The sequence below is a fragment of the Anas platyrhynchos genome, chromosome 4, assembly GCF_047663525.1.
Source record: "Anas platyrhynchos isolate ZD024472 breed Pekin duck chromosome 4, IASCAAS_PekinDuck_T2T, whole genome shotgun sequence".
NCBI lineage: Eukaryota > Metazoa > Chordata > Aves > Anseriformes > Anatidae > Anas > Anas platyrhynchos.
This window is the reverse complement of record NC_092590.1, coordinates 8,621,934-8,642,275: the sequence shown is the minus strand read 5'-3', so window position 1 is coordinate 8,642,275 and position 20,342 is coordinate 8,621,934. Positions and strand designations below refer to the sequence as shown.

Below are 20,342 nucleotides of genomic sequence, written 5' to 3'. Positions count from 1 at the left end.
AATTACACTCCTGAACAATTCTTTTCTGGTATATGCTTAAATGTTTGATAGTTAGATGGATTTGGATTTGTTATTTATGGTGTGCATGCTTTTTCCAAATTGTCTAAATTACGTTGGATACAATTTTATATCTTGAACGGGGAAGCTGCAGCATGCATATATCACAGGTCAGTAAAGTTAACAGTTATTTTATTGAGTTCAAAATTGTTCAGCATGCCGAGGAAAGCACAACGTTGCTGTGAAAATGAGTGGATAACGTCTTTATCTCATAAATCCCATGCATGGTTTTTAAAAGAGGGGTTCACCCTCTTTTCTCACCCCACCAGTAATTTTATTCCTGTTTCCAATCCCAAACCGAATCTGTATCGATGACTCATCATTAGGGGAATTTTTCTTCTGCTTAAATTTAGCGTGTTGGGGAACATTGTCGGTTTACATGAGCTTAAATTTTGACCTGTGGTTTATGTCCCAGTATTGCTACTTTTGCTTGAGGCATAAAGCTGAGGACTAGAAAGGCCACAACTGGGGAAAAAACATTCCTATGCAAATTTGGACAGATAACTTGTTCATCTTTCTGCTTCTCACTTAACTTGCAAAAAAAAAAAAAAAAAAAAAAAAGGAAATAATAGCACTTACCCATCTCAAACCTTTTTTGAGTAGCACTGCATTAGGAAATCAATAATAATAAAAATAATTAAAAAAAAAAAAACCAACAACACAGTATTTAATCCATTTGTCTTCTGGAAGTAGATTCAGATAAAAGCTCTGTAGACATGACTTTGTTATAAAGCCTTCCTTTATGTACATTATGTTAAAGCACAAATGAGGCTTAGTGTAATCATCCATTGGTATATATAGACAGCACGCATCACAGCACTAAAAACACCATTTAAACTTTTTTATTTTAAATATTTTTTCCTGCAGTTGCTTCTGCGTTGGAGGCACTTGCAAATTTGGAACAAAAAGCTTCTTTAGGACTTGATCCAAACAGATAACAGATTATAATGTTGCTTAAAAAAAAAAAAAAAAAAACTGTCTATAACAGTTGCCAAGTTTGAGAAAGAGCCCAGTTAAACCTATTTAAGTCTTCTCTCATATATCATTAGAGATCTCCCATTCAAAATCTCCCCATTAATGTTATTTATGGACCATTCAAAGTAATATTATTTTATGTTTGGGGGAAATAAAACTTTGGGGATTAAATATTTTACTTGTCAGTGTTCATTCCAGTAAATGTATTTTTCCCTAGCTAAATCCTAGAGTTCTTAAGATAATAGCTTGCACTTGTAAATACTTGTATCTGTGACCCTGATCTCTCTTTTCTCATCAAAAATGCAATAATTATATTTCACAAACAGGTCAGCCAGGTAACCTTTGCTACGCTGTCCCACCAGTTCTATTTTGGTTTTGCTGTAAACTGAAGCTGACTTTTTACAGTGAAATGAAGAACACAGCTATGAAGAATTCACTCCTTCCAGCAAGATGCTGGCTATGAATTCATGAAAGCGAAGGTTAATTTGGTTTCATGCCTCTCTGTCTTGATCAAGTCCTGTTGGAGCATACATTGACCCGTAGGTGGACTGAACACGATTTCTTCTGGTCTTAGATTTTGGAGGGAGAGTGGCTGGCCCAATTCCAGGAGCCAACACCCAGCTCCACGATTTTGTAGGGAAAGCCATTCTCTCCATCTCCAGCCCTTCCAGTTACTTTGTGAGGTTTGCTGAGTGAGTGGCAGTTTTGGTTGTGATTGTTCGTGATGTATGATGATTTTGTATCTCTGTCAGAGACTTTATGAACAGAAAAGTGTACGCCTGCAGTATGCAGGACATGAACAGCCAACTTTGTGTCTCTGATGTACATCAAACTTACTGCGTATGCACTTTGCAGCGTAAATTGGCCCTAGAAGGTGGCTCTGGTGAGCCCACCAAATCCATCCTGGGACTGCAAACCCTGCAAACCCTGAGCAAACATCTGATGTCTTCTGGGTGGTGAGAGGCTGTATGCTGGAAAGCCCGGACATAAGGTAGCTCTGTCCCACACACCTATCCGCTAAGAAGCAGGCAGAGAACATCCACGTGTTTTCTACATGCTTGCTGCCTGTCTCGCTGCTAGCTGAGGCTGTGCAGAGTACCAGACTGCAGAGAGCAATGCGTGTGACAGCTTTTGGAACAAATGCACTTTTCAGTATTGTTAAGGGCAGAATCATTTCTGGTGGCATGAACATGGAAATGTCTTCCTTCTGCAACCACTTGCTGCTATGTTGACACGCTTGTCCACAGCTGGAGTTGCAGAATTGTTGTTTCCTTTTTGTCAATGTAATTTATTTAAAACAAAACCCTAATTTCTCCTTGAATGATGTGGAAGGTTCTTTAGACTTGTACCAAAACCAGAGAACAGAGCAGACTTTGAAAACAAGAGCTAGTTAGAATCATAGCTCGGGAGAAGGAATATTGTTGTTCTGCATTACTGCTTTGTGTTCCCAAAAACTGTTTGTAGGGGAGGTCACATTTGAGCTGGTGGCGCTTCTCACGTACCTGGTCTGCCAAGCTGCAGATGATGAAGGACAGTGGTGCAGTGCTGTCTGGTTGGTGCTGTCAGGATCTGGCTGAAACACACTGATGTTAGTGGGATGGTAAGACAAGGTCAGAAATGTGTTATCCCAAACGGGAGGGAACATCTGATTGCATAAGAAAGATCTTATGCAGGAAGAATGAATTGTTTCATGTTGTATTAAATTTTCCATGAGAGAAGTAGGGAGCAGTTTCAATGAAGGAGTCATTAGGAAAAAAACAATTGATTAGGAAGTCTAACTTAAACTGTTTTCCTTTGATTTTTATTTTTTTTCCTGAAATGAAATCAATAGTGCCTTCTCCAAATAAATTTCTTCCTAGACTTCCTAAACTTGTTCCTAGAAGGGGAATGCCAATGGACCTTCAATTTCAGGCCAGTTTTCTTGTTCATTTTGTACTACTACATATTTATCAAATAACAAGAAGTGAACAGGTCAGAAAAACATTTCCAAGCAACATGTGCATGCAGAGAAAGAAGGCAGTTTCTGGCTGATACCTGTGATTAATCATACAATGCAAAGGACCTGTGCTCAACACCCACCAAATCGTGGGTTGCTTCATTGATGTGAAGTAGATCTGTGAGAGTGCACTGACCAGTATAAATTCTGGATTGATTTAATATGCTGGTTACTGGGAGAAAAAACTGTTCTTGGGCTGGATAAGGATCTTTCATCTGTTATGTTACTATATATATAAGACCTTTTTCTCCTTGCGTACTGTGAATGTATTTCACATCATGACATAACGCATCGCGTTGCTGTGGGAACACAATAATGTTATTTCGGTTGTCCTAGGAAACACAGAAACAACACCTGATAGCGGCTGTCATACCAGTTTGGATGGATAGATGGTTTTCTCTTCTGTCCAACAAAAATGTTCCATCCTCTACCATATCTGAAATAGCTTCTTGTGGTGATGATTATCTTTAAGTATCCATTCACACAACGTGGGCCAGGCACTTCATACTTGAAAATACTCCGTCTCTGTCGTAAGTTGGTGGCACTGGTCCAGCAAGTCACTTTTGCCCTTGCTTAACATCAAACCTGTGAGAAGTCCCATGGAAATTGATGGGACTGCTCATGTGCTCAGTTAACTGCGTGCAAAAGTGCTTTGCTGGCCCCGTGCCGAAGGAGAAGTAAACGGCTGGCCTTTGGTTCAGAACGAGCGCGGGAGAAGTTGAGAGAGGTGGTGGCCATCAATTTTGTTTTGCAAATGGGAAAGGACGTACTGGCTGTTTGTGGGTTTCCACGATTCCAGCAACTCAGTAGTGAAGAAAGTTTTATCGTTTGGGGGGAAAAAAGTTGGAGGGTAAAGTTGAGGGGCAGCTGAAGGAGAACTGAATGCCTTACACCAAGGGAATGTGTGTGTTGGTGGGGTTGTTGCGATTGTTATCTGGGTTATTTTAGCAAATGTTTGGCTTTTGTCTGTTCTGTGGCTCTTCTGTGAAAAGGAAAGCAACAGGTTAACATCGTTATTATGTTATTTGATTAGTAATGAAGGCTTGTGCGTAAATTGTAGCTTTTTGACCATGTGCACAGTTGTGGATGGAGCTTTGATTTTTCCCTGTCTCTCCATAACATCTATTTTCACAGAGCCCTATGGCTGAATAATTATTCTATAAATAAACTTGGATTAAATTTATAATACTGCATGCATATATCAAATGTGCAAATAAAACTTTTCAGTAAAATCAGGTTCATGCTCTATTACACATAGAGAAAATTTTATTTTGTTAGAGCATAATTTGTGTGTTATATTCTCTTGCTCATATGTCCGTACATATTTACTCACGTTCATTCTCTTATGACTGTATTTGAATGCCTGTGGCAAAAGCAAAAGCCAAGCTTTTCAGCATGTAAGAGTAAGTTTAGTCTGTATTTATACACGGACCAAAGTTCCTGGAAGAAAACGTTGAGAGGTTCAAGCATGAGCCCGGTATAATGATAAATTCTGACTCCCTGTGGATTGCTTAGTGCTGAAAGAAAAAATACCTTGGAATCCTGCTGGCCTTTTCCCAGAGGCCCTGACCCCAGGTACTCCCAGTTACTGGCTCCAGATAGCAGTCAGTGTCAGTAAGAATAACTGGTCTTTATTCTGCGTAAAGCCTTGCAATTTACCCAAACAGCAACGTATGCCTGTGAGATAGAGGCAGGGAGGAAGAGGGAGCTGGACTTGCACTTCATGAAAACGATTTATTTATTTTTCTTTCTGGAAGTCACTCCTTCCTTTATTATTATTATTATTACTATTTAGCATTCCTTTCCCCACAACCGCTGTTGGTTTTTGCTTACTCTAGGATAAGCAGTGTGTGAAACAGACGATGGACTATGCAGTAGCCAAAGTATAATACTTGGAAAAGATGTTAAGTGTCTCTGAGAGTATTTTTGACTAGAAACAATATTCAGTGGGGGCTTCATTCAGGTAAAGAGGCCATTAGGGAAGAAAGGAGAAACCAGAAAGCAGTAAATAAAACCTAGTATTCTTACATGCTCTGTTTGCTGGAGGAAGGACATAGCTGTCTAATTCTTCAGAGATGGCTTGGGTGTGGTGGACTTTTCTGGCTCCGTTCTCAGTGGACGCGGCGTTGGGTGTCAATAGCACGCAGAGCAGCACATCTGCATTTTCTGGCCGGGGATGGTTTATTTCATTGCTACATCCGTTGGGGGGGGGGAGTAGAGAGAGAGTGAATCTTCTCCTTAGGGGAGGAAATCCAATGAAACACTTGTGCCAGAGCTGTTCTGTGCTCAGTGCATAAACTACATAACGCTCAAAGCTCACAGTTGAGCACTGACTTCAGTTCTCTTCCATATTAAATTAATTTATGTAGGGTTCTTCAATAACATGTTTTAATTTTATGGCGTGAGTGTGAGAAAGGAATCTTCAGAGGAAAAGCGAAGGCGTTCAGCAAAACCTGAGGACCCGCATGATGCTCTCCTGCCTCTGTGGCTGTCTGGAGGATGCGGCGGAGGGGCCATTGAGCCTCGGTGCCGGTGCTTCCTGCAGAGCCGGGGGACCAGCCAGGGGATGATTCAGACCACCTGAATGAAGGGCTGAGCTTGCTCCCAGGGCTGTCAGGAGCCCAGCTTCCTAATGTGTAAGCGCTTGCTGTAGAAGCTTGTAGGAAGCGTGGATTCCTCTGATATTTCTCAGCCGCAGGTTTGAGTCTGAAACTGGTGGATCCGTACACGTGTAGTAAATCAGCAGAGCTCAGTGTCAGGTTTAAATGGGGATGATGTTTGCTGGTGCGGACGGATCAGTTTACCACTAAGGCTAAATTTATTGTTGGGCTTATAAATGCATAGACACAAGCGGAAATCCTGGTGGCACTGAAGCCATGGGCAATATTTCTGTTGACCTAATGCCATGGTGTATAAATTACTGGGCTTTAGTCTATGCTTCAGTTGCAGAGAGATTAATTTCATCTCCTGTCAGCTTGAAGGGGCTGGAGGTCTCACATCTCTGGAGAGTACTTACTCACTCTTCCTTGCTGGCCTTCCTCGGTAATTTTTCTGACTTGTTTTCTCTCTTCAGTAGATTAACAACTATACTGTGCCATCCCATGAGATTCCCAGCACTTTCATTTTCTCAAAGACCAAGGAGCTGTCTTTGTGTCATTCAAATCGCCTTGAAGCAACTTCCTTCTGTGCAAAACTTTCCCGGTAAAACAGTTTTCTTCTCTGGTGTGATGTCCTATTTCTTCGGTTTTCTCGCATGCTTGTCTGGTGAATGAGATGTGACAGTAGTTGTTCCATTTCAGTGTTTTGAGGCATAAATCTTTATCTTGCATCTTGGCGTCATGATAGATATAGTTATGTTTCTCTGCTCCTATTTTTTTTTTCTTTGATTTTCTACAAAAGCAACTCACAATGTCAAATCACAATGAAAATGAACACGTTGTCCATAAGGAAATATTATTCTAAGATAGAATCTATGCCCATTACAATCAAAGGAAATCTGTAGCATGGTATATTGGCATGAAAAAAGATCCAAAGATTTTTATGATTTATAACCCTTACAATAGAAACAGATATAGTCAAAAATACCATTTGATGTCATAAGGCCTGATCCTATGTATGACAACTCTCTTTATTCAATGTATTCTTTTTGGGGCACTTGATTAGGAAAAAAATATCAGCCAATCTAAACAAGCTCAAGAACAAAGACCCAAAATGTATGAGATGAAAGAGGAAATTTAGTCCCTAATAATAAGGTATGATGAAAATACGTAAGAAATCAGTGATGATGAAAGGATACAGTGCCTCAGTACTTCTTGAAATAACATAGCTCTCTTAGCAGAACAATGTGTGTTCCTTTCGGTGGTCAATACTGCTGCCATAATCATTTCAACAAAACGCTGTTAAATGTAGTGCATGAAATTTCTGCCTATTTATTTCAAAGTCATTTAGTACAAACGCTCTGGGTGAAGTCCTGACCCCATTAAAGTCAGTGGCAAAACTCCCACTTACTTCAATAGAGCTAGGATTTCACTCTCTATAGCATTTTGCTTTTGTTTTTCTTTTCAAGTAGATGACAAAAACTTAAACTTTGAAAACAATGTAAGCATAAAGCCAAAAAAAAGATCTGTTTTTAATGGGTAACCAAAGCGCAATACACAGTTCCGAATTGCTGCTTAGGAGGTTTGGTTCAGAAAAGTTTAGTACTCTTATTTTGTTCAATGAAATAACTGAACATCTACATCATACTTAAGTGCACACTGCTATTTTCTTTGGCTTCACGAAAAGGTGTGCTTCCTTTGTGGACATGTATTCATCCTTGAAGCAGTGAAAACGAAGAGTGCCTCTTGGGCAACTGATATGAACTGAGCTCAATTTGATCTTAGTCCCTTGCAAGGTTTCTCTCATCTCCGTTTCTTTCTGCACTGCCAAGTAGTGCATCCAGAAGGAGTTGACCTGTAGAACAGAATGGTGCTGAGGATCTGATGGCCCCGTTTTAGAGGTGAGCTTTAATTTGCTCCCATTAACAGTTGGGGCACATCTGCTGCTTCAGTTCCATCCAAAAGGCGTCCAGCTTATACACTTCTCCAAGGTTGTTCTTGGATGTGAACTGAAGCATGGTAAGTGCATCAAAAGCTTGCTCCTGATCCAGACTACATAAAGTATGTGTGTGTGAAGGGTGCAGACACACCCCTTTTTCCTTAGAGAAGTTTTCTTAGTAGTTTTCTTTATGTCTGTCTTGTCTTTCTTTCCTAATCAAATTACTGTCATCTTATTCTAATAATTTTATCTTCGTGATGTGATATCTTCTCTTTCCTGCATAATTCCTTCACTGGTCTTTCCTTGACCATTTGGGTTAGTGCTATATCCTTTATCATAGAGCAAGGAAGGAGGCATCTCTTTGTACCATAAGGCAGAAGATACATGATCTGCTACATCATTGTCAATTATGGAAACAAATAGTTCCATGCTGTAAATTTGTCTTCTCTATTACTGTTATTAGAAAAGCATCTGTCTCCATTTTCACATGTTTGCTGGTTTTTGGAATGATGATGACCATTAATGTGCACCAGAACTTGGCTATTACACTGACAAAATGCAAGGCATTGACAAGCCTCTAAGGTGGGTGGGTGAGCGAGGTAAACAGATTTATTTTTTTTTTTTAATTACCAGACAATATGAAAGACCCTGTAGGAAAAAGCTGCTGCTGAAAGCAAATATAAGCAAAGCAGTAGACCCCAGTATCTCAAGCCTGAGACTGACAGGAGAGCTGCAGGTTGTCTTCAAGCTTTCTCTGTCTGTCTTCTACAGGCTCATGTTGTCTTCTGTCCTTCCCACAAACTGGGAGTTAGTAAACTGAGTATTTCCTCACCCATGGGAGAAGAAACCTGAGATTATCTAAAATGAAGAAGAGCCTGAATGAATTAGCAGTGATGAGCTGAAGGCATGGTACTTGCAGATGAGTTTAACAGTTGGGCTACTCAGCAGCGTAGATGTATATTTATAGCAATGCAGCTAAAGGCACGATCACCTGGGGATTTAATGGGTTTTTACTCACAGAAGTTTGCACTGACAATAATTTGGCCTCGATCAAGTACTTGTTTTACAGGTAATACAAACTGTAATGGGTAATTCATTAGAGTGACAAGGAGCAGGCTTCTTGGAGAGAAAATTCAGAATATGGTGAAGGCACAGGTCCTACCATCCTCCCGTCTCAGGGTATATCCTTCATGCGTTGAGGTACCTCACTGTACCCCACCTAACAGCCAGGAAGCAGCTATTAGCTTATCACTATAACTAAAATTAATATGGGATGAGAATAAGCAATACACCAGGGGACTCATTATTTGTCTTCCAGATGCAGGGGGTGAAGAAAATATGGGAGTAACTGTTTGCCTTACAATAGCCGTATTCTGATGGCCACAATCCAGGCCCTGACTAATGACTTTGAAATGCTGAGGACAGAAGTTAAACAGGCATCTAGATCCTGGGCCCCGCTGGGGAACCCCTGATTAGCGTGTGGAGGGCGAAAAGCAAGGGAAGCACTGAAACTTGAAACTAGGCCAAGAGAATAAAACCCAGAGGGCTTGTGGCTCTTGCAGGTAATAACAGGGACTGTGTCCATAGGAGGGTAAAAGAGACCATCCAGAGCAGGGTAAACCACAAAACCAGAAGACTTGAACAGGCAGATTGAGGGGTCTGGTGGGAGAGGGTTCTTGCACATTTTAGCCATGGCTTAGGGAAGGCACGGTCACCGAGTGATGGATCTGCACCGAGCCTTGCCTATCCAGGCACCTCGGTCATTGCTGCATCAGAGCGTGCGGAAGAACGATGGTCGGTGCTAGGGGAAGCCCTGGAAAGCCATAAGTGCCTGTTCAGAAGTCCAGTGGGTAAGAACATTACCAAACCTGACAAACGCTGCTGGGAGTTTGTTTAATAGCTTTGCTGAAGGAAGTTTTCCAGGTTTCCAGAATGCTGTGCTCTTCTCATGCTGTCTGATTTTTCATTGTGCATCTTTCTTTCTTTGACTTACAAACAACTGAACATAAAACCAGAGATTTCTCCAACTCTCTGGCAGACTCTGATACTTTTGGGGGCAAAAACTCTTTGATTTTTCCCCATGTATCTTTAAAAAAAAAGATGTTTTTTAAATTTCTGTTGTAGAAGTGTGTGTGGATAAGCATATCCTTGGCACAACCGAAATCATCTGAGGTACCGCTGCAATTATTTTGCAAAGGTTATCTAGATCTTGGTGTCATTATTCAGTTTAAATGTGCTGTTGAGCAACAAAATGTGTGAATTTGGGAAAAATGGATGTCTGGGTTATGTTCGATTTTCTAGGTTTGTAAGTAACCATTGTAGATGTACTGTCTGAATAGTAAGGAGAAATTCAAAGCTTAAAAAAAAAAAAAAAAGAAAGAAATAGGAAACATTAGAAATGGAAGCATCTTATTAGGCCATGAGTGAAGATTTACAGCCTGTGCTATGTGTGTAGACATCTATCCCATTTGAGTCAAATGGCTAACGGTATAAAGTTTCTACGTGGTGAGACCGTGGTACTTTCTATAGGAGTGGAGCTTGAGAAAACATCTCCTTGTTGCCAGAAGCCTGTGGAGAGGACGTTTCTGTGCCTTTCTTCTTGGAGAGGTTTCACTGTTTGTGTTATTTATGAGAAACCCACCAAAGCCAGGCCTGATTTTGCTGGACAGTATACAAATGGTACATACAGTAAGAGACAGTTTCCCTGCCTTGAGGAGATTTTACGTAAATACACAAAATGGAAAGGAAAGGGAGAGGGGTAGAACATAGCTATCAATGTTGTGATGATAAACGATATGCTAATACTCCATTTTTGGCAGGGAATGGTTATTTAGGGATTAGAAAGACAAGGAAAAGGGGAGAGTTGTGGAAAACAGAAAAGGGGAGGAGAGGAAGATAAGGGCAGCTGTGGAGTAAAGCAGAGGTGAAGGGACTGCGAGGTGAGAGTGATACAGGGTTGGATTAGAGGAGACCGTCTCTGCAGGACACGTGTTTCCTTTGACATTATGTTGTCCAAGTGCCTGGTTTCACGCTGCAAGGCAGGGAAATGGGCTTTCCTTCTCTAAGCCCTCGAGAAGCTGTTCTCACAGCCTGAGTGAGAAAGCCTGAGCCTTTTGAGCGTAAAGGATCTGTTTAAAAATACTGTTTATTTTCCTAGAACTGTAAATTCAATTAGATCATTATAGTCATTTTCATATGATCTCATTCAGGTATGTGAAGATTAGTTCAACTTACTGCATGTATAGGGAAAACTAGAGTAGAAATCTAGCCCTTGACATTTGGTATATAAAGTTTAATTCATTTAGAAGTTTAAGATTTTTTAAGTGTTAAATACAGATAGTTATTTGTTGGATATGTATTTTTAGATTATGGCTAAGAACAGGCATTGCCCGAGAGCTGCTAAGTAACAGAATTCTCTCTATATATATTTTATTTTATTTTTGTATATTATATTAAAGTGGCTGTCTTTCCCTACCTAAAAGCTCAGTCTCCCATTGGTGTCCATGCAGAGCTGGGTCCAGCTTTGTCCCGGAGCTCCAGGCTCAGTCAGTAAATACCAGCAAACGAAAGCTGGTGGGTAGCCTGGCTGCAGCCTTCCTGGTTCACAAGTCGTCCTTTCCTTTCAACCACAGAATACATGTAAGCAAACACTGAGAAGAGAACTGTCCTGAGGCACAGCAGCTTTCCAAAAACTGAAATATAGCAATTCCAAAGAAAAATAGCCAGAAAAGCTGATCCTGAGGAGAAATCTTGCCCCTTTAGAGGAAGGAGTGAAGTGATGGTTTTGGTGAGACTTCTCAGTTTCTAATGGTTTTTGCTAGTACCGAAAAGGCTGATAACATTAAGAAGAAGTGAGGGAGGAAGGAGTTAAGTTTTTATTCTACTTAGAAGGGGGGGGAAATGACAGTCATATACAAGAGGTCTTTCAGTGCCCAACTTGAGTTTTTAAGACTGGCATCACTTTACGGTCAAAAGCTATATAGCATTCACTGCATTTATGGGCAGCAAGTACTGGCTTCCTTTAGACCTTGTTATATTCCATATAACTTAATGAGTTCCTGTTTTACAAAGCTTATTTTGGCTTACATTCTTTCCCTGAGCTGGTAGATGAATGTCTCTTAGTGGCCATGTGAACCAGCCTGGCAGGCACGTGTGGCATCAACAGGCCCCAGCTGCCCAGCATCCCTGAACTCCTGCAGGGTGACACCCGTATGGGTTCGGCACCCTCAGGGACATCCCTTTGAGCTGGGAGACACCTGCAGATGCACAACCCCATGTAAATGTGGTGGGGCTGAGCTCTTCTGCCCCCAGGAGGTGTCCACGGGCCTGCAGGCCCAGCACATCTCCCTGAGGGCTGTGTGATGGCTGTGAACAAGATCATGTTGCCTTGCCGAGCACCGATATGCTCTATCCCTGGGAGAATTTTGGGGGGTTTTGATAGGAGTGTGGGAGCACACAGCCCCTGAGGAGACCCCTCCTCGTGGGCCGTGCCACCTCACTCGGCAGCACCTGCGGCCCGCCTCTGGCATGCCAAGCGGCCCCTTGGAGAGGCACCTGTCAGGAGGAAGGACAGAATGTGTCTCCCAAGCTTATTTCCACCATGGGCCTCATTAGAACAAAACGAGGATTGCCAGTTGGACCAAAGCTGAGCAGAGCTGGGAACTCTCCCTCTCTGGGAAGGGGTCCAAGACCACCGACCACCGTGCGCGCAGAGCGTTTTACCAGCACATCATCAGGACAAGCTGGATTCCCCCGGTGGCGGCTGGACCTGCACCGGGGTGCTTCAGGTGGAAGGTCACAGGGTTTAAAATTGCCTTGACAAAGCACCCTGCTCTTACCCTGTCCTAATTAATGGTTCTGTCTAGGCCCTTCTCACAATCGGCTCTGCCGCTGGAGCTGGCCAAAGCCTGCACCTGTCCTCGCTCCCCCTAGCAGCCTGTTTTTAATTCACAGCCCCGGAGTCGCCCTTCCATTGTCCAGGGTTAGGTTGCTGCATTTTCCAGGCAACAGATTAGAAAACGAGATTGAAAAATGAGTTTAGCATATGACTGTCATGCATCATTTATTTAAAGAAAAGAAACAACTCACTGGAAGGTCCATCTCCTGCTTGTTTGCCTTGCCTATCTGAGAAATGGAATTTAAATTACCACGTTGCTTTAGGAGCAGTTTGTAATCCCACTGTACCAAAGCCCTTGGTTTTTCATGGGATGGGAACAGCAGATAATCAGAGTTTCTGCAGTTAGCAGAAGTGATGGTGAGTGTAATGGCAAGATATGCTTTAAAGCATTATTGTTGGAGGTGGAAGCATACAGCTGCAAAACCAGCCATCCTGCCTGGCTGGAGGACACACCAAAGGACTTGCTTGTATCAGCTTGCTAGGATCTTCAGGGTGTGTATCTTCTGATACCCGCAGCTTGGTTCATGTCCCCACTGAAAATGTGCAGTAGCTTCTCAGAGCCTTTAACAGGCTCATATTTACAAGGAGTATGAGAGTTTTCACTTTTAGCTCAGTGTATTACTATCCTCTTTTTTTTTTTTTTCTTTCTGCTGCTGGCACCAGGCATGCTTTCTGGCATAAGATCCCCCAACATGGGCGTTTCGTGGACCGCAAGTTGAAACCTACTGTCGTGTGAGGCAGGGCAGTGCTGTGTTTTCATTTTGTTTTAGGAATAAGGAACATAATGATCCTGCTTGGTCCTTGGCTCTAGATCTCCAAATATTTTTCTTAGTATTTGACCCTCTCTTCTTTCCTGCTCTCCTCCATATGCTGCTTAAACCCTGCTCCCTTTTGTGCACCAGAGGTACAATTCGTCTACTTTACCCATACCTTTACCCCTCTGAAAGCTATAGGTCTGATGTTAAATACTTTACTCAGTGGAGAAAGAGGCAAGCAGCAGACAGACATCTACAAGAGCAGCCTCTAGAATGGAGCAGGCTTGTCTGTATGGCTAATTTTGCTGAGACATCTAACTTTCAGATGGTTAAAATTAACTGAAAGGAATCTTATGCCAGGTTTCCTCTTTGACTAAATCCCTTATTTAGTATCTAAATTTTTTGAAACAGCTATAACAATGTAGTGAAACTTCAAATTCCCAGGGACAGCCAAAACTACTGTTTCTAGAGATAATATATTTTCTGACCCTCATACCAAACAGAAGAATGAAAACTACACTCCATTTCTCATTGCTGATGAGAAATCAGCAATCAATTCTCATTCCTCAGAACTGTAACGTTATTTCTGTGATGGATACTTAGAGAGGGAGAACCAAAGTTTACAGTTCTTGCTGTGACCTGAAGAAATTTTCTAAATATCGAGGTTGCAGTATTATTTTTTGCAAGCCAGATGCAGCATAGGTAATGAACACTTCATTAGTATAAAATGTATTTTTATCTAAAGCTGAGGAAACGTAATAGTCCGCAATCAAAACTTCCTTCTACCTTCAGATGGAAGTAATGACAGAAAATAATCTGCACAGGTTTTCCTGCCAGCTCTAGCTCTGATGAGCTTTAAAGTGCAGCACGTATCTAAGTGTCTCCACAGGCGCAGGTTTAAATGTCAGCAGTGCTGATACAAGTATTTAACTGCTGAGCATTTTAACAGTTACCATGCTTATCCCAAATGCCAAAGCCTCATTGATTTTCCTAGATGTAAAAGCCTCCAGCATCCTCTGTACAGATGTCAAAACCTCCTGCTACCTCTCTTTAGCTATTCTTTCATGCTAATATGTCCTTTCTGCAAAAACAGCCGTGTTACAAAGACTGTGAAGATTGAGAAGTGAGTAGCTTTCAGTGCAGAAGTACCTTGATGAGGAGAAGCTAGGAGGTTCTAGATGTTCCCTTCATCTGGCAGAAAAAGTCCAAATAAAAACAACCAGAGACAAGCCAGATGTATTCAAGTAAGGAGCAAGCCACCCCCTCTCTTGGTGACTTCCAACTGAGAGGACTTTGAAGGAAATACTATCTGAGCTCATGCACAAATTGTACTTTAGGAATATGTTCATGTCTGTGCTTAGAAGGGCTAAGTGGGTAAAATACGTTAACTTACTATGCATGGGAATAATGTGATAACCTAACATTTCCTTCCGATGCTTTGAATTTTAAATTCTGGTGTGATGGTTACCTTTTGTCTTGTTATGTTATAGCACTTCATCATCATCTTCACAGTAGTTTTCCTCCCAGAATAGCCAGTTAACCCTTAACACCCAAGCCCAGATCTACTTATTTCTTGTGAATCTCTTTTCCTACAAATGTTTTCTACCCCTGCAATATTCTTGCTACTGATCTCTGAAGTCTTTTCAGTTCTTCAGTGGATGTTTTCTGGTTTTATATTTTTCAGGAAGGATGACCTGCGCCACATGGTGACATGAGGATGTTGGATAATATTACACAAGTACTGCACCTCAGCTGCTCCCACTGACATCTATGGGACTTTATGCCTATGGGATCATCAGTAAGTCAGGCTCTGTATACTGTAAGTGTTTATGTTTCAGAGGTGTTGTAGGAAAAATACTCAGGCTGTACTGAAAGAAACAATAATTTTAATGTTTAGTTCAAAATGACCTGTTCCAAAGTTCATCTCACATTTTCTTTGCTGTTTGTCTTCTCACTTTGTTAGTGCTCAGTAGAAAATAGAAACAACAGATCTGTTCTTTCTTCTACATTTGTTGCAATTACGCTGATTTAAATTCTGCAGTTAAGCAGTTGGAGGTGAAATATTCCTGAAAGATTCTGCAAATTCTAGCAGGACTTTTTAAAGGCAGAAATGCAAATCAGTATCCAAAAATAAATTTAGACTTGAACTCTTGGATTGAAAATTACCTTCCTGTGTTGTTTCTAGGACATGTAAAATTACTCTGACACCAGCAGAGTAGCCCATTAAATACATGACTGGTCATGTATAAACGAAACTCTTTGCTTGGGAGGGGAAGACAGTGACAGGGAAGATGACCCTTATTAAAGGTAAGACACAATTTAAGTAATTCTGTCTTTTGTTAAAATGTTTTTATGCAAAGCAAAGTTTCATCACATGAGCATCTTCCTATACGTTTATTTTGAAAAAGTGTTTCACCAGTGGTGATAATGACCATTAAAACATGAATTATATTGCTAAGTACTTAGAGATTTATGGCCTCGTGGTGGAAACTGCCTTTTTGTATAACTACTTATTTTCAAGAAGTAATTATCACGGCACACCCAGAGTGAAACTGTGTTGTTGTAAATGCTGAAGGGTATACAGCAGTGGAATGCATACCTTGATGGTGATTTAACAGCCTTGGTGTCACTCAGGCATTCAGCTGAGTTGTACTAAAGTGTTTATGTACTTATAGTTTGAGTCATTAGGATAGACTCTGTACAATACTAGGCAAATACTAAACAGTTGCAATCTGTCATGGTTCACTTTTGGTCTTCAGCATTATCTTTAGGTGGAAATTTTCTTCTTTTGATTTCTGCTTTTTGAAGATGTATTTATTCTGTGCATTGCACGATATGGTCTGTAGTTGCAGTTACAGAACGATGCATTTCTATAAAAGGGTTTAATAAATGATTCTCAAAAAGTTTGAAAGTTGATACTTGAATAAACACAAAGATTTCTGGATACTGCTCTGAAGTATTTAAACCTTTTGAGTATAGATTTTGAGCATAGATTTTTTCATGAATTTGCAAAATTCATGAAAACAGGCTCTGCAATGGGAATTACTTTTGTAAGATTCTAGTTATCAAACCAGTGATAATATGAGAACTGTATTTTGGTGTTTCCTCATCAGACTAAATCCAGAGGTGCAGAGAGATGAAAAATAATCTGACAAATTCACAGTTTATGATATACTTTGAGATCTCACTGGACACTGGTAGTAGAGGGAAGGCCTCTCAACCAGTAGTTATTTACAGTCATCCTGATGAATTTCTAATGGGGATCATTTTTGACTTGTAGACTCCCACAGACGTTGATCTCCACACAGGTTAGAAGGAAGCTCCAGGATATAAACAACAGTAGGTTTCAAGTAATTCAAAACTTGAATAGATTAACTCAATAGTTGTGGACATTTAACACAATATTGCCAGTTAACAGCATTCTGCTTTAGGAACAGACAATGTTGTCCCTTCTGAATTTATCTCTATAGAAGAGTTAAACATTTTTTGAAACAGAAGAGTCAATGCTTTTTTTGAGAGCATACACATAGATATTTTCTTTTATCATCATCCATTGTTCTAAAGAACCATTGCTTACAATATCCTTAACTGCTCAGATAAAGAAAGAAGACACTACCCAAATCATTTGGGAGTAGATTTTTCTAAAGTTTTCCAAAGCTTTGGGCAGTCATTGGATTCATTAATACGGGATATTCCAAAATTCTTTGCAAGTTTCTTCCAGAGCCATATTATTCATTATTTTATGTGTGTGTATATATTTATTTATTTATTTTTTACAACTCCATTAAAGAGTTGTAAAAAACATCAATAAAAAAAAAACATCAATATCTGTGGGATCTAGGCTTACAATTTTACTGAATTATGGAATGTTTGATTTGTAGTTGATTTTTTTAAAAAGTTTGCAAACCTATTGAGTGAATGTTGATGAATAACGTACTCTCAAAAATAAAGAATAGCTGGTAAGAAATAGAAATCAGCTACGCACATCATAGCAGTCGCATAGGTATGCATTTCTGATTTGTTGACCACTGTTCAGCCAAATTTTATAACACCATTGGAGAATTACATCATAAGGTTTGCCAAGGACTCTAAGACTAAGATTTGTGCCAGGGAGTCTTGTGTTAATTACGTGTTCCTTCCTACTCCTTTTCTATATAGAATTTTCCTGAAAAAAAATATATAAAAAAAAGCATGCTTCTTAAAATGTTAATTTCCTCTAAAAGATTATTTCCTCTGCTTCAGGAAGTTGGCATGCAGCAAACCACTTCTAAATCAAGCTGCAAGCCGGTACTGTAAAAAAACAAAGAGTTTATTGGTACCAGACATTTGTAAATAAGTAATTGACACTCATGCTATAACAATAAGCAATTCCAAAAAAAACAGGGAGCTGCCAGAATAAACAAGTTTGCAATGAGCTCCATCCAATGCTGTATATCCATCAGGGTCAGTCCCATCAGTGGTGGTCAAAATAATAGCTCTGGAAGCAGCTGGAGTTCTGCAGCGCAGCAGCCCTCTCCTGTTTTTGTCTTTCTTCCTTCTCTGCAGTTTTCTAGTAGGATTCCTAGGCATGGGCAGGCTCCTAGCTATAGCAGTGCTGTCTGAACAGTGGTTCAGAGGGTTGGCGACAAATTTGAAACGTCTGGAATCACTGGGGTTTGGATACGCAGAGAACCAAGGTGAGATGTGTGTCTGGAGCACAGTGGCTCAAGGCTTGGGATTTTGAGGGAACGGAATCGCTCACCACTGGGGCAGCGCTGTGGGGACAAGGCTCAGGAGCAGTGCAGGCTGTGTTTGTTCTTCCTCCATTCTTGGTGATTGCATGGCGATATGGTGAAAACATGGCTTTTACAATAGCATTTAATTAATTTTTGAGGCAGAGTCCCCTTCTGCCCACATTTCAGGCTTTTGGTTGTCTCTCTCCCATCCACCCTCCCCACCACCATTTTCTGTGCTCTCTCCTTACCTCCTGCACTTCTGCCTTCAACAGGTCTCTGAAAAGCTGGCAGAACCATGAGAGGGGCCACAACAGACCTTTGCAGTTTTTCAGCAAATGACAATAATTATGCTAAAGTTAAAAGTTAAATGCCACGTAAGAATGCGTGTAGGGTCTGTGTTGAACCATAGGCACTCTTTGGTAGCCATGGACATGTTAAAAATGTATTAGATAATGGGGCACCTGCGCATAAAGTTTCTGTTCAACAGAGAGTGAAATGTTTAAATAGGTGATAGTGTCTACACAGCTCTTTTAGAAAAGAAATTTTTGAGAGTTAGAGGATGGATCTCAAGGCTCCTAAAAGCCTTGGCTTGGTGTACCTGCTATATGATGAGTTTCTGTTGGCCTTGACCTTCAAGATACTTTTTTAAAGTGTTGTTCCTAGACGGAAAGACAACTGGAAGGGATGAAAAGAAAATATTTGATAGAATTTAACTCTGATTTGGGGGGCGTGAAGTTGCAGATCTCTGAAGCAAAAACAGAAAGGGCTGGCAGGTTGTTGACAAGGAAAAGTTTAGGAATGTCTCTTCTTACCCTCCAGGTCTCTGTCCAAGAAGGGTCATGTGTCATGTATCTTGTTCTTGTCTTTTTTTTTTTTTTTTTTTTTTTTTAAGTTGGCACAAATAGCAGAAAAAAAGCCAGAAAACAAAGAAGATGTATAGAAGATATACGGGATTCCAGTGAATTGTATTTTGGTGTCAGATTGGTGTATGCTGTTGAAAGTAAGTGCATAAATCTATTTTTAATTGCTTGCATTAAAAAATAAAGTTTAAAATCATAAATACTATAGGTTGCAAACAACACAAGACAAAGCAAATAGTACAGTAATAGATACACGCCCACATAAATACTGTAAATCAAATATATGCTGCTAGACAGTAGAAATCCATTATTTTTTTGAAAGTTAGTAAGTTTTTCCAAAGAGATGTTGCGTTGCTGAGGCTATTCTAGGCTAATAGGAAGAGTATTTTAATTGTTCAGCAATAATCTCTTCAGTACTTGTGTCATGACAGCAGATTTCTGAAATGTTACTGAGCCAAAGTCACTCTTAATTCCTTTGATGAGTGAACCAGTGAGTGAGAGCAATTATCCCCAAATTTAGCTGTTCTTTTATTCTTAAACTGATGTATAGTTCCCCAAAATATTAACTGAATAGCTTCTAAACACTTCAAACTTCAGCCTTGCGAAACTGCTTGCATGCTATTCCGTTCAGCTATGTTGCTCAGCATTTGTGGTGTGCGAAGAACTGCCTGTGCCTATTGTTTTTGTTCCCAGATTAAATCTCTGAAGGCTTTGGCAGTTTCAAACTCTGTTGAAGTCACTGGGATCTGAAGATGCTCACAACTTTGTAACCCTTTTAACAAACAACACCATAATAATAATAATAATTTTCAAAGGACTACCCACCGAATACTGTAAGTAACAGTAGCAAAACCTTTTCATTTTGTACAAACACCAATGCTTCTGGGAGACCATTCCATTCTCCAAATGTACATATGTTTGAGCAAAGGGTTCCCAGAAACAAGCAACAAGAATATTGAGACCATTGCTCAATAACCACGGTTTTTATTTTGCAATAGTTATTGAGATCTGCAGGGGTTTTCCTGGGTTCAAAACTTGGCTGTTTTTAGTAGCAATATTTTCAGTTGTGTCATATGAATTGTTTCATTTTGTTAGAGCTGAATATTGTTATTTGCCATTTTGGAATTGCTAGCTACGTATCTTGGAGCAATGTAGTTGTATGCTGTACAAATAGCAAAAACCTATAGCAAAATACTGTGTAATTTGAATGTTGGCTGTACTCTCTGTGAGTCTCTTGGGTTTGTATCACTATGCAGGGAATGTATCTGAGCACCTTTGTTATTTAGCCTGGTTGATTGAACATTATGCACCCAGATGCACTACTTTCAAAACTTATTCTTGAATGTTCAGGTGGAAATTCTCTCTCAAGAGATATTTATTTATTTTTTTTTTTTCATATAGATAATTGCCACTTAAGCCAGTTCTGTGGAAATGACACATGGAGATTTTAAGATAACCTTCACATGTTTTACCGAAACTTAGCCTACATAGGGTTTTGAGACACGAGTACAATCAGATTCTTCTTCTTGTACAGCTAAAGTATATATGCTT

General features: G+C 40.3%; 1 long non-coding RNA gene across 3 annotated transcripts in view; it reads left to right on the top strand.

The window, feature by feature from the left end:
• The window catches only part of LOC106017186 (uncharacterized), a 125,640-nt gene that overhangs the window by 105,185 nt on the left and 113 nt on the right, over positions 1–20,342 (top strand). For 2 of the 3 annotated variants that reach the window (XR_005265421.2, XR_011808821.1), the window contains exons 2-5: positions 14,901–15,014; positions 15,402–15,523; positions 18,824–18,931; positions 19,485–19,624. This is a non-coding gene — a long non-coding RNA (uncharacterized lncRNA). Of the gene's footprint in view, positions 1–14,900; positions 15,015–15,401; positions 15,524–17,761; positions 17,893–18,823; positions 18,932–19,484; positions 19,625–20,342 lie in introns of all 3 variants that reach the window. The other variant, XR_005265422.2, reaches the window with a different exon arrangement.